Source organism: Vanessa cardui, chromosome 25 (genome assembly GCF_905220365.1).
Source record: "Vanessa cardui chromosome 25, ilVanCard2.1, whole genome shotgun sequence".
Lineage (NCBI taxonomy): Eukaryota > Metazoa > Arthropoda > Insecta > Lepidoptera > Nymphalidae > Vanessa > Vanessa cardui.
In genome coordinates, this window is record NC_061147.1 from 5,039,600 (window position 1) to 5,054,918 (window position 15,319).

General features: G+C 32.0%; 1 protein-coding gene across 4 annotated transcripts in view; it reads right to left on the minus strand.

The window, feature by feature from the left end:
• The window catches only part of LOC124540582 (ankyrin-3-like), a 146,525-nt gene that overhangs the window by 24,631 nt on the left and 106,575 nt on the right, over positions 1 to 15,319 (minus strand). The window lies entirely within an intron of this gene.

A 15,319-nucleotide genomic window follows, 5' to 3' on the forward strand; every position in this document is an offset into this window, starting at 1 on the left:
GATTGTGTTGTGTAATAACGAATAATTATAATTAACCTAAATTGGATCTATTAAAATACCCTCAGTAGACAGTACACAAATAATATTTTCAAGAAGTTTTGATTCATATAAACATAACATACATTTGCATATGTATAATTAAATTTGTATTTGATTGAGACAGTGGTTAGAAAGCGTCCATGATAGGAACACGCCGTAAGGAAGTCCCTAACAGTTTAAATAAGGAACGTTGTCTCTGCTCCCGCGCATTCACAAATAGAAACGAAATTGATATTCAATTATAAATATGAGAGAAGCACACAACGATACAGCTGTCTCTCTTCAACATTTTTCGGTAGAATTAATACAACAGTTAAGTACATTGACTGTATTGATTGTGTAACTAAATGTAATGCATTAATACGACACGTGTTTCCTGAACGAGTTATAAGAAACTTGGAACAACGCCTGAATTGCACTCATTGATAAACATATAGAGCTGTTCGTAATATTATTTAATAACTAATTTCTTAGCTAATTTGATTCAAAATCGTATTAATTTCATATATTACTTTGAAGAAAGATTTTTTTTATACAAAAATTGTAAAATTAATTCACCACTATTAAACAAAATACGTCGGTACTTATGCGTTGGTATTATATTTATATTAATTAAAATAACAGAGATTAAAAAAAAAAAATTAAAAAATGGTTCTATAAATATTTTAAGTCAATATCAATCAATATTTTGTTAAAACAATTTGCAAGAAATCATAACTACGTTTTAAAACAAAAACATTACGTAATCATCGTAAGTGCAACCTTTGTTTCCCACCATTCACTTGACGTTTCAACGAACGTCAGAAATAAAAAAAAAAAAACTCCATGCATTACATAAGTAATCCTATGAGGTCATCGAGTGGGTGTTCAATTGACTCCACCATCACCTGACACGATGACATCTGACTTCATCCAATTGTGTCGTGTTGAAATCTTTGGAATACCATGTCCTTAGGTCGTGTCCGATAATAATTATTATCATTATTGGAATTGATTCCAATTTACTATTTACATCCGTAATGCAAAAAGGTTTAATTTTAAAAATAGAACTAACTTTTTATCCATGTAGGTTCTATATTTATTTTTTTAATCAAATATATTTGCTTGTCCATATAATGAGGGAAATGAATTAGATATAAAAAAATATTATTAATTAGAACTAGATATTATAAACAGAGTATTAATCTGAATTAAATAACGTATGTTGTATGTATGTATGTATGTATGTATGTAAGGTAATAAGTACCAAAAGTTTGTGCAAAATTTCAGATCAATCCTTTGGATACGCAAGCACACACTAACATCTGGAGTTGCTCGTAAATAAATAAAATTAAATTCATATATGTATATGATTCATATGAAAGAATAAAATGATTTTAAAAAATAGACCTTTGAACGTACGAAAGATTAATAAGCATTTGAAATAATAATTTATGACTGCTTCAGTAAATTCGTACGAATACATATTCGTTTCGGAGATGAAAATTATTGGCAACACTGCTGTAACATTTAGCACTAAATATTTATTACCAGATTATATATTTATGACTTCTTTAATACATCTAAGGAGAGCGATTTAAATGTGGATAAATATATTTAAAAGTTTAACAGCCTTTTAGATTTTATTTATATTTAAATATCTACATTAAAAGATATCGTAGAATAATATTTAAAGAGCGATCTATTCTCGGAGTCTGATTCATAAAAACATTCACGGCAGCACTTAGATGTAATTGCGTCGTAAATACGTAGATACTTGTACGAATAAAAACCTTCTATGTATGTATGTATGTATGTATGTTTGTATGGATGTAGCGTTCGCTTCATCAGGTAGTGCGTAATAACTTTTTTTTTTCGTTTGCTAATGTAGTGTGTTATTGTCAATGACCTTGTCGAAATAGGTTACGATCGCATTTATAAAACGAGCTGTGTTTTGGTTTGAAGGGTAAGCAAACAAATGGTTTAATAATAGACATAGTGTATTCAGTTGGTTTAGTGGCTAACGTCCTGAGTTCGAAGCTTCAGACAGGCGAATAAAAAGTAATTGTGTCTATGCACTCCAGTTACTCAAAGAACAATTCAGTGCTGAATGCAATGAGTTACGAGAGTGTTCTCGCATACTTTTTTTGCCTAATATGATCTGCACAGCTATTCTATGATGGTCAGTGAAAGATCAATCAGGTCATCAGGAAACGTAACATCTTGGAGGTTGATCTAAGGACTAGTTGAGTGCAACTTTGTGAGCAAAAATGATCGTTTACGATCAAACTATTAAGCCACTTTTTTTTCATATAAATTTTTTTTTAAGCGACTCAAGAGTGCTTGTAAAAGCCTACTCGAATAAAGAATTTTTTGACTTTTTTATTTTAATAGTACGTTTCTTATCGTTATTATATTTCTATGCACTTATAATATATATGTACTTATTATTATTACTGTCGTAAGTTTAAAGTTTGACATCAAATATGCAATAACAATATAACATATTTCTTGTTTATAAATACTCAAAGATCGCTAAAGCAAAAAGTTTCCATACGTGTTTAACGTACTAACAAGACAATTGCAACATTAATTTTATTATCTGTAATTAAAAAAAAACAAATTTATTACGAGGCTCATTGAAATGCAGCTCAGGATAACAAATATGCATGCATTAACTGCCATTTAAACTCGGATGATGTCAACAGCCGCTCCTAGCGTGTAAATACTACCCACATCGCTACCCGGTATCCATTTACCCTTAATAGAGATGACCTCAGGCGCCTTTTTAGCGTTTATTTTAGCCAATAAAGATAACTTTGATGTGATTTTTCCGCAACATTACTTCGTATAATTGAACGTCGTTATGACTGTATTTTCGTGCATCTTGACCAAGCACCACTGAATTTTCAGGTATTTAATTTGTGTTTATAATTGATCTCATGATCGCCGGTGAAGGAAAACATCGACAATAAACCTTCATATGATATGCAACGAAATACTGTCACGTGTGTATCCCCTATCCCATATTGGAGAAAGAAGGGAGAACTGGAGAAGTTTTTCATACTAATGTTTATGCCACTTTTTCAGTGCCGCGTTAAGGACAACCACTAAGTCTTGAGGCGATATAATAAAAAAGCATGTTAAAAAGTTAAGAGTAGTTTATTTCTGGCGAGAAATTCTCAATAACCAGAAGACAAGGAGTCAAAGTCAAATCCCCCTGAACAGTTAGCTGAAGGCCGAAATGCAATAAGGAAAATATTTTTAATTTGTTTGAGGCACGACCTTTGAGATATCATCCTCTTTTCTCTTTATTCACAGGGAACAATAATTGTATGAGACCGAAGTCAGGGAAATATGTGCTACTACTTTTAAGCCGCGGCTTCGCCCGTATGTTCAGACTATATTCTCTGCGACAAGTTTCCCACCGCTTGGCTTTGGTCTCCGTATGAGGAAAGGTTTGGCGCAGTTTCCACTACGCTGATTTAATACGGGTTGGTGGATACACATGCAGCCAAATTTTATTGACATTAGAAATCATCAGACACCAGCAAACCTTTTTTCAAGATGTTTCGTTTACCGCCGAGCATTAAATTAATTATAAATACAAATTAGGCACACGAAAATTTTGGTGTTCGCCTGGGTATGAATCTGCAATCATCGGTTAAGATGCACGCGTTCCGACCACTGTGTCATCTCGTTTCATTGTGTATATATACAAAGTAGAACATTTTCATGTCAAATGGATATAAATTACAAACAACCTCAGCTTATTATATTAAATACAAATCTTAGAAAGAAGAAACCCTTCGTAAGTCTGTTAGGCAGATGTGTGTAATACAATAAATTGGTTTATTTAATAAAGCTACTGTTCGTTGCAAATATTTTCGAGTTACTTACAACACACTAAAGAGACTATGAAATGTCGTATATGCTATATTTTATGACGTCACCAGCAATATAAGATGTTAAAAATTTATAAGATAATCGTTATATACGTTTTATTCATTGATATTATTTTTAAATCGTCGTAATTGTATTCACTTATGTATAGTTTTTGTATTTTATAGGTGCATTGGCAACTGGTCTGTTAAGTGGTCACGTCTGCCAATAGATATAGCAAGAAATATCATTCTTCATATTATCTTTTCCTTTTAGATAGACTGTGGCTTCCTCACAATCGAAACCAATAATTTGATACTCTATATAAAAATTAAAGTAAAAAATAATATCTGTAAATGTGCTACTGCTCACCATAAGGTAACGGTTTGGTGCTTATTTTACTAAGCTACTCTTATGTATGTTAGTAAACATAGTGCAGAGATTTAATGTATAAAACACATGCAGGTTACCTTACGATGTTTTTCTTCACCGCTGACTTACAATACAAATTAAGCAAACGGAAATTAAGTGCCGCTTGCCTGGGTTTGATCCCGCAAACAACAGTTAAAATCCAAGCGTTCCTAGTAACCATTAATGTATATTAATATTATATAGCTAAATAAATGGTTTGAACGTGTTAATCTCTAGATCTACCTGTCATAATCGAAATAATCTTTTTGCATTAGATAGCGCATTTATTAAGAAAGGTTATCGATTATATAACGTCACGCTATGACCTACAGGGGCGAGGCAGCCATGTTTGACGCGAGTGAAACCGCGTGGAACAGCTAGTGATTAATTTCAGTATGAAATGTTTTTCTATATTATAAATCATACAATAAAAAACTTAATAAACAAGTATCTTATATATTCGTTTTACATAACATAAGACATATATTACTAAAATTGTTTTAAAATAATATTCTTTTAAATTGGCGTCAATTTAAATTGAATTGAAGTAAGGTTGATACTGCATAGCCGTTACACGGGATTTATATACATATATTTCATTATCATAGCGATATGAAATAAATAAAACATTGGATGAGCATCCACAACCTACAAAATTTTCAAAAATGTGATTAACATGAATATAATTAAAGAATATAAATCGTAACATGAATTAAAAATACAACAACGTTTTAATTTATATTTTTGATATGAATAAATTTATAACATTTATTTAAATAACACTGTCAAGGACCAAGGTAGCATTTGCAATCAGTAGACTTCATCTTTTTACAAGACTGAAAAAGGAGTATTATCTTAATGTTAATGTATAATGTTAAATAAATCCTTGAACCGATTTCAATATGGGATGTTCACCAATCTAACATTGAAGTTTACAGCAGTGTAAATATATATTTTTAATATCAAAATTCCAGTAATTCATCTTCAATCAAACTAGGTCAGATAGATTACGTAAATAGTAGAACTATATTCTTTATTTAACGATTTTGTAGTTGTGTTAACGATGTTAACAGTATAGTACAGACACAGCTTAGATGTAGCATCGGCAAATTCAATAAAACCGATAACTGCCGATTTATACAATCAATAGAAATATCTCCTTATCGCGCCAATCGACGCTATTCGTCGCTGTAGATTCTCGCATCAGTTCAACCCGAGAAAGCAAGTGTATTTAAATATTAATATTACAAGTTATTACGTTTGTGTAAAGACCATCTTCACATAAGAAATAAATATTGATCATTTTGGGATAGCGTACTTAATTCGGATGTTATCCGTTTTACGAATTCTGCCGATGCTACATCTAAGTTGTGTCGTATTATACTAGTAGTTATCTTTCATGTGTTAAACGTGTCTATCAGAACTCTGTTTTAGCGTCACTGTACAGTAATAAAATTGCTTAATGAATGTATCCTTTAACCTAAATAGCTCTATAATGTTTGTCTCCTTGGTTTTGTTTCAGCGAATATAGTCCCGCATGTTATTCGGATGGTGGGGAATAATTTTAATAGTAAGTCGTGAATTCAAACCCATTGAGTATTTTCGAGTACAATTTTTTACTAGATAATGAAACCTGCAATTAAATCTAACCAATTAATATGACAAATTGCAGTGAAGCATCGTGTAACATATTTTTCATTTTCTTTTGCGTTAACAGTTTAAGTAGCCTTTACTCGGCATTGGAATCAATTATACGGGCGATTAATTATTATTCTTAAATATCTTTGAGGACGCAATCTCTTTAATACATGAATGAATTGTATTTTAAATCGTCTTAAATGTATTCAGATACTTAAAAAATTTCATACGCAATAGAAAGCAGACACGAGGAAAATTCTACTGAAAAATCTAAAAAAGGTAATTATACCTTTTCCAAGCCAACTGATATTTTCACAAATATTAAACCCAGGTTAATCGTAACTGTGGATCAATTCTACTTATACAATCAGCTACAATACGATACCGATCCAGGTTTGACCGAACTGCAACTGGATTGTTGCATTGGTATAATAGAAAAACGGCTGCAGGGCAACGATTACGTTGTCTGTCAATTTGTAAGCAGAATTAGATCCTACATATCCAACTGTACGGAGAAATTCCTTTTGCCTTCTTAAGAAAGCTTAGAGCTTATTCCACAACGCTGCTTTAATGATGTTTGGAGTACACGTGTAGTATAATTCCATTTGTATGAAGTTTTCCTCACGACGTTTTTCATAACGGAGCACGTGAAAAATTATACGAAAACTCATTCGATTCTAATTGCAATATTACTTGATTATTCATCATTCAAAGTCAACAAGACACGGATTTTCGACTTAGTTCCGAGTTTTTTTTAAACCTTCGTCTAATGCATTAGTCTTAAGAAATATCCTAAACTCTATAAAAATCCTTGGTTTTGACCCTCGTGTTGTGTCATTTGCTGTCATTTGCGTAATAAATATATACCTACAAGTGCTATTGTACGAGTTTAAATTATAAACATATAAATGTATATGCAATTAAAGCTTTTTTTTTCGTGTTTCATTTATTATTTCGTCTATAAATTGAATAACAAACCGATATTGTAATATCTATATTTAGGTTTTACAATACGAAAATGACGTAACAACTTATTTTTATTTCTGTCTATTTAAGACCTTATATATGTATGAACTTATTATGTAATAAACCTTATTATGTAATAAACTAGAATAATGTTTAAACATAATATGCATAAAATACATTTTTGACTAAAACAAAACCAACGATTAAAAGACGATTTATTTTAAAGCTTTTTTAGTGCAAACGTTTTACACCAAGCAATTTATAGTTTTGTTAATTTAAGTATAACCATTATCGTTACCAATTAACATAGAAGACGACGTCAATTTAATTGGCTGGAATAATACCGTCTCGTTATGTAAATACACGGTTGGTTTGTATATTTATACGTCACAATGTTTTACAATAATGTACACAAACTGTTTACATCATAAAACTCACCTGGCAGGTGATGGACATGCGCAATGATTGCCATTGTCACAAACCATTCCGCCACATCGGATCCTATCTACGTTGTATCACATCACGCCCTTGACAATTAGGCTCGCTACAAACGGTTAAGTATTTAAAGGCTATTGACACAATGATTGAAAATCAATTCGTTTAAAAAGTACGAATGCAATACCGAATCGTTACAATGAAAACTTCTTGGTTTCTTTTAACATAACTTTATAAACATGCGCGTTTTCCTCAGTATAAAGTTTTACCGATTTTTACAAAACCGTCATTAAAATATACTGAGATTTATATTATCCATACTATCTATACTAATATTATAAATGTGAAAGTAACTCTTGTCTGTCTATCTGTCGCTCTTGCACTACTAAACCAGCAAACCGAATTTGATAAAATTTGGTATGCTGTAAACTTGAACTTCAAGATAGGACATAGGCTACTTTTTATGCCTAACACACGAGAACCAACCCCTAAAACGCAAGCGAAGTAGCGGACGTCAACTACTAATCAATAAATATTAACGCGCAGTAGTTCGTCCACGTTTTTTTGCGAGATTACACTCAAGAGTCGAGATGGCCCAGTGGTTAGAACGCGTGCATCTTAACCGATGATTGCGGGTTCAAATCCAGGCAAGCATCGCTGTTTCATGTGCTTAATTTGTCTTTATAATTCTGTTGTTTTTTGTTGAGATTACACTGCACTTCACACAGACTAAGGTAACCTTCCTCGCGTTAATCTTAAAATTTCCGGACGTCCGTTTGCGGAGTATCTCACGTGTTGTAACAGATAATATTACACACGGGCGTTGAGATGACTGAAGGCGGCCTTAGCGAGTCTGACAGATTTAATGTCATACACAATGAGTAATATTTACAATAAAATATTTGCGTTAAGTGCAAATCATAACTAACATGCTTATTTATTTTGGGTAATTTTTTTTAACTCGTAGAAAGAGTCTTATATTAATAAAATCTTTCTAATAAAAGGGAAAATATTGAAGATGTTGATGATGCCCTCGTTAGTTATTTCGCCTTTGCATTAAATATTAATATTAATTAAAACATGTATGATTTATTATCAATAAGATACAAATCGTCGATGTTTATTTATGACTTGCTGAATGAAATGTAATAATAATATGTGTTTATTATTCATGCATTAACACAATACCTTGGACTTGTGTTGTATAATATATCGCTAGCATATATGTGCGATTTATTATAGCGTGTTTTCGAGATAACGTACTTTTGTATTCTTTACATAACGGGGCCTATTCTAATACAAAGTTACTAAGAAACATCTTTGTGGTTAAATGCGTTTGTTTGATTTTTCGATAAAAATCCATAATTCTACCGGTAATATTATCAAGTTTAATAATTAAAATTGAAATGTGAATTACAACCTGCTTCAAAAATATACTTAAATAAAGTCTATTAGAATTATTGATTGAATTAATACTACACTTTACTTGGTGGTAGGACTTTTTGCAAGCCCGTCTGGGTAGGTACCACCCACTCATCAGTTATTCTACCGCCAAATAACAGTACTCAGTATTGTTGTGTTCCGGTTTGAAGGGTGAGTGAGCCAGTGTAACTACAGGCACAAGGGACAAGACAGCTTATTTCCCAAGGTTGGTGGCACATTGACGATGTAAGGAATTGTAATATTCCTTACAGCGTCATTGTCTATGGTTGATGGTGATCACTTACCATTAGGTGGCCCATATGCACGTCCGTCAAACTAGATCATAAAAACACACACAACTCAGTAAGATAAACTTGAGTATAACTTACACCGTCCTAAATTTGACGAAAAAGTTTTTACTTAAAACGTATCACATCGAAACGTATTCAAATTCGACCTTGATTTTACTTATCGTGCGTAAAGATTGTTTTCTTAAAAAAAAAAAACACTTTGTTATGTGTGCTTAAGATTGTGTCCTCGGAAATCTGTTAACAGATAATTTTAGGGAACGTTAAAACGAGTTCAGTAAATAAGGTACGGAGGTTTCAATGTTTTGTCAAGGTATTTCTTACTAACAATTTCATGCTAAAATTAGCTTCCCAAAATTAAATGACTGTATGTATAAATAAATGGGTTATGATTTTAGTTATCTTAGAACACATGTAAAAAAGTAGGCAATTACCCTTTTACTAATTATGAATTTTGATTTACTGTTTATTTTTGTTGTACTACTTGTTGGTGTCGTCAAATAAATAAATAAATTTTAATGCACTCTATAAATTGTAAAATATGATAGTGAATTCAAAAGAAATGAATTATGGCGATGTCATCAAAACGATACTATATATCTATTTACGAGATCATTACATAGTATAAAACAAAGTCGCGTATCGCTGTATCCCTGTATGTTTAGATCTTAAAAATTATCCAACGAATTTTGATGCGGTTTTTTTTAAATAGATAGAATAATTCGAGATGAAGGTGTTTGTATATAACACTAACTAATAATTTTAGAAATTTAGGGTTGCTAGTTAAAAATATAATCTATTTTTTTTTCTTGATGGTATTTTAATTTATGTGTTAGTCGTCTCACACTAAAATATATTTTAATCACGACCAATACTCATACTAATGCAGTCCGCTTTATATGTAGAAGGGCGCGCCTTTCGTTCTAATTATATAGAATGTTTGGAGCTAATCGTTGCTTTAGTATAGTGGAACTATTATAAGTTAATCTAACATATAGTTTTCTGATTTGAATCAGTAGTAAATATACATGCGTTCTATACTAATTTACCTCAACACAAAAATCTATATAAGTTGATTCCTTGTCAAAGTAAGAACTGTACCAAATTTACGAAGTAAATCATAACAGAATTATTAAAACGATATTACATCATACAAGGTTTTATCTGTTTATCGATAAAACAAAGTTTTAAGGATTTCCTAACGTTAGCACAGCTACGTTAATGGTCGTGTTTATTGATACAATAATTTCATTGTGCGATACCTGCGTGATCTCATCTCGGTTGTAACATGAATGCAAATTGACTTTAACTGAACATCCTGATTTTGTACGACGTATGAAAAGAAACGTTCGATTTATGTATGGCCAGTTTTCGCCCGCGGGTACGCTCGCCTTTTAGGGAGTTGTAATGTATCGAGCCGAGATGGCTCAGTGGTTAGAACGCGATCATCTTAACCGATGATTGCGAATTCAAACCCAGGTAAGCACCAATGAATATTCATGTGCTTTGTTTGTAATTGCATAGAAAATTTGCCACATGTGTATTCCACCAACCCGCATTGGAACATCGTGGTGGAAAAGGTTCCAAACCTTCTCCTCAAAGTACATATTTCCTAAGTTTTGCGCAAAATCGAGCAAAACAATATACTATAGTTGTTTACACGTTCGCGGTCGCTCATGTGTGTCTATGAAGTAATGATTATGTTGAACGAAACGCTATTGACCTTGACTCGGCTGCTGGATTACGCTTTGTTAGACGACAATTTACATATCCCACGCTTCGAATTCACTCGAATTGAGACCATTAAAGATCAGACAGCTATAGAGGCTAGCCTATCTTGCCTAAGGAGCAAGCTGGACGAATCAAATAATCCTATCTTATAAATAACGCCTTAATTATTGCTATTACTACTAATATTCTATTTATATAATACACACAAAACTGTACTATGTATATGAATGTTGGTCTTTCTGTCCGTATCTTACGATTAACCATTGAACGGAATGTGAATGATATTTAGTGTGGAACAAGCTTTAACCTTCGGAGGGATATATAACATACATAAGGCTAGAAACAACGTCCATCCCCTATAACGGGCGGGTGAAAGCACGGGAATAAAATAGAAAGTTTATATATTAGACTTAAGTATTTCTCGAAATAATACATTAATATTTCCTAATTGTTATCATATAGTATCTTTCTACTGAACTTTATACTCTAACAATCACTACATGTTATTTAATATTTAGTATTAAGTTAACAGTTTTAAGAAAAAGAAAAATGAGGTCAAGATTAATGTAACATATTTTTTTCTTTTTCTATTTATAAACATCACAGAAATTACTTTCGAGGAAGGCAACCTTACATTATCCACTACCAAGGGCACTTGATTAGGGACCTACCAAAAAATATAAATCCGAAAAAAAAATACATCTGTTAACAAATTATTGACAAAACTGACTGGCATAAATACATTTGTGACATAACATCTAAGGCCTGTCTCCATAATAGCCCTCGAGCCTCCAGACCTCTAAATCTAACCTCTAATCGAATCTATACACCACCGTGACATTTTTATGACACAATTTATGAATTTGTTTGTATTCAATAAAAATGACTTACGACAATTATTAATTTATTTTTATTACGCATATTGCTATATTCCCCTAAATGCTAATCTTAGATATATCTTCAAGCAAGCGAACATCGCCACTCTTGTTGTTGTTACATAAAGGACGCGTTGATTACAAACATAATACAGAAAGGCTATTCTGACGAACTTAATTCGAAACAACACGTTAATATTTGTGATTTATAAACACGAACTCTCGACATGCGATGTTAAGCACAGAAAATTATGTAAATGCAATCAAATGAGTCATCGCCTTATAAAGTGATGTAGATTTTTCACATTTCCCGTTTTTTTTTGTCACAGAATAAGTTTTACAGCAGGGCTGTTATAGAGTTCCGTAATCGTAACTGAAACCTTGTGTATCCGAAATAAAATTATATCCGTAAATGTTTATTATAATTTTGTTTTTGCAGTGTTGTACTTAAAGATGGTAAATTGTATTTTAAAGCAATTTATTGTCTGTAAATATACACAATACAAACAACAAATAAAGACAAATACATATCTTGTATTTTTTTATTTTACAATATCTAAATAATATTATATCCGTAAGTATATCTAAAACCGGTAAAATATTTATCCGTATATCCGTATTCATATTGATCCGAAATTATATATTCATAACATTTCTGGTTCACAGCTGTTTTAGTCAAGAATAGTCCAATCAAATCATTGTAATTACTTTTGTTACAACTGTTAAAACATCTGTATAATTATAATGTATAAAGTTTATTTACGATTGCTTATATAATAGTAATTATTTTACATCTGAAGCCTAATTTCATACCTCATTAAGGTGCTTATTTTTCATTTTCATCCTAACGAAGTCTATCTAAGCTTATGAAAAAAAAAGGTTTCATTGAAATCGGTGTAGTATTAGCGTGATGCAATCAATAAATTAATTAAACGAATGAAAATAGAACACATTTAATTTCATAACATTACGAGTTACGTGTAATTTCTAATATAGTATAGTAGGTATAGCTTACAAATTGCTGAAGGTTTTATATATTAAATGTTTATCTTTGAAAGATATCGATGTTATATATTCCTGGACTGGTCATTACGAAACCGAGAGCAGTTTTATTTAGGACATAAACATGGGATGTAGGTCGTCGTTGCTAAGAGCAATTCGTCGATTCGTTTCGCAGATTCCCTTCGAAACGTGGAATAACATAAGTTACATTAGTAAGACCAATTAAACTTGACCTTTTCATTACTTTTTTGTGTTTAAGGAGGTTTTATTTCAATATATTTAATTGACCATTTAATTCGAAATTTAAACTTGAACTTATTTTTTTAATTCTCATTATCTTTATTTTAGTACATCTTAAATTTATTTTTAAAAGAACTGTTTAAGCTTTTTAACCGATGATAAATTATAAATATAAAACTTTTAAACGACACGTTTTTTTAAGAGTTCAAGTACGAGGAAGTAATGTCGAGAACGAAATCAAACAAATACACGATCACATATCGAGTAAGACGTATCTAAAACAAATTAAATGTCATGGCGCAGCGTGTTTACTTGTATTCTGCTTCATTTTAACACTAACCCTATTCGATACCTGATGTCGTAATTATTTGGTATTAATGGGTCACCGGGAAATTATTTCTACTGTAAGTAAAGTCAATCATGCCAGCTCCCTAAACAGGCTTTAAATAAATAAATTTGAACGATATTATTCATTTCTATGACTGATGTCCAATAGCCACGTAATATCAGAACCGACACCTCTCTCATGACATATAGTAAGCCCTTCGATACTATATAGAACATCATAAATATTACGAAGATTGTATTAATTCGTTTGACGATTTTAATTTACAAGAACATGCACATGTCACTTTCTTAATGTTGTTTTTGTGTTACGTTCGTGATTGTTTTTGTTAATGAAACTGAAAGACATTGGCCTCGCTGACAAATTTCATGTTCGTATAATTGGTAACATACTATTTCCGACATGACATGTTCGCGTTACAAATACGAAACGACAATCATAATATTTATACCATCGTCAGGTGACTTGAAGCATTGTAAACACGACACTTTTTTCTTCTTTTTCACTTTCCCATCATCCTTTTTGTTTTTCCCGTTAACAAAATCCGTTTTCACATCATCGTTTTTCGTTTTATTCTTCTTATTCGGATTTTTCACCACACCCATTTTTTCATAACACGAAAAGCGCGCGTAAATAAATTAATATTGTTTTTTTTTTAAACGTTCGCGGGCGACGGCGCGCGCTGCAGATGTGCGTTCGGAAACTAGTGCCGGACTAGCAACGCTAACTGCATTCGCGTGCGATCAAAGGAAGCACTGGCAGGCAACAATGAGGTCCGCTAATGAGCACTCGTCTATCGTCTGTGAGGCGCGGCGTGAGCTCACTCGCCCGCCAAATCGGGCGCCCGTTTGGGAATCAAGGCCAATACATGGATTAATATTCCGTCTGCGGCTACTTCCTAAATATAATGGTAACTTCTCCTAATTATTATTTCGGGAAGGTACTCTAATGTGAAATTACGTACACAGTTATACGAATGCATCGATAGTCTGCGTGACTCTTACAAAATAGAGTCGCAACATTGTTGATTTTTTAACGTGGGTGGACTGTTTTCTTATTGATTCGTGTTGTTATGAATTTTATTCAAGTTAAATGTCATGGTGGTTGAAAATAAAGTCGGAAGGAAATTGCGATACAATCACAACCATTAGTAGCGGCAGGTCACGCGTTTCGAATGTTAAGCGTAACAGAACGTGCGAATACACGTAAATATTTATAAAACGTATTGTATACTTATAACGTTAACGCGATTCTAAATAAAACGTTTCGTTTTTATTTTTATGTATACAAATAATACCTGTTTTATTTAAATCAACATCTCCATCTGGTCTACAGAATTCTTCCAGCATTCTTTGAATAAAAATGCTATACTAAACATTTTTGTTATAGAATTTTTTGTATCAACGATCAAATATATAATTAAAGACAATTAATATCACCTTTACGGAATACATCACTATTATCGATATCCAGTATCGATTTCCACATTGACTTATATATTTATATATAAATGTTGTGAGTAAAACACACCCTGCTTTCTCAAGGGCGTGTCAACTCAAAGTTAGTGTTGTACAATTTATATAAAAGTCGTGGAAAATCGTGACTGGTAGCGATTCCTCCCCTTAATAGAACAGTATGGATAACCTTTGTGAGGGTAGGGATGTCCTATATGATATTTGCGAAGTTGAAAAACTTTTACATTGTTAAAACTTCTTTGGCAATACGACTGAGATATCGATTTTATAGTATTGTTTCTTTAATGTGTTATCATTCCTTTGTTATTGTAACGAAACCATTCTACTGTCTGTGTTTGCAAGATGCTTTACAAATATTTTATATCTAGCATACATAAATAAATATTTATCTAAGTCAACGTCTCAGGACGACTTATTTAGTCATTTCAGCCAACAGAATGTCTAACTCGATGGTTACTGACAATGATTTGAACCGTAGACCTCGGGATCTGCTACCTTATTAAATAGCCACTAGACCATCACAGTAAACAGAAAGTATTTACTTGTATACAATATAACACTTCGTACACA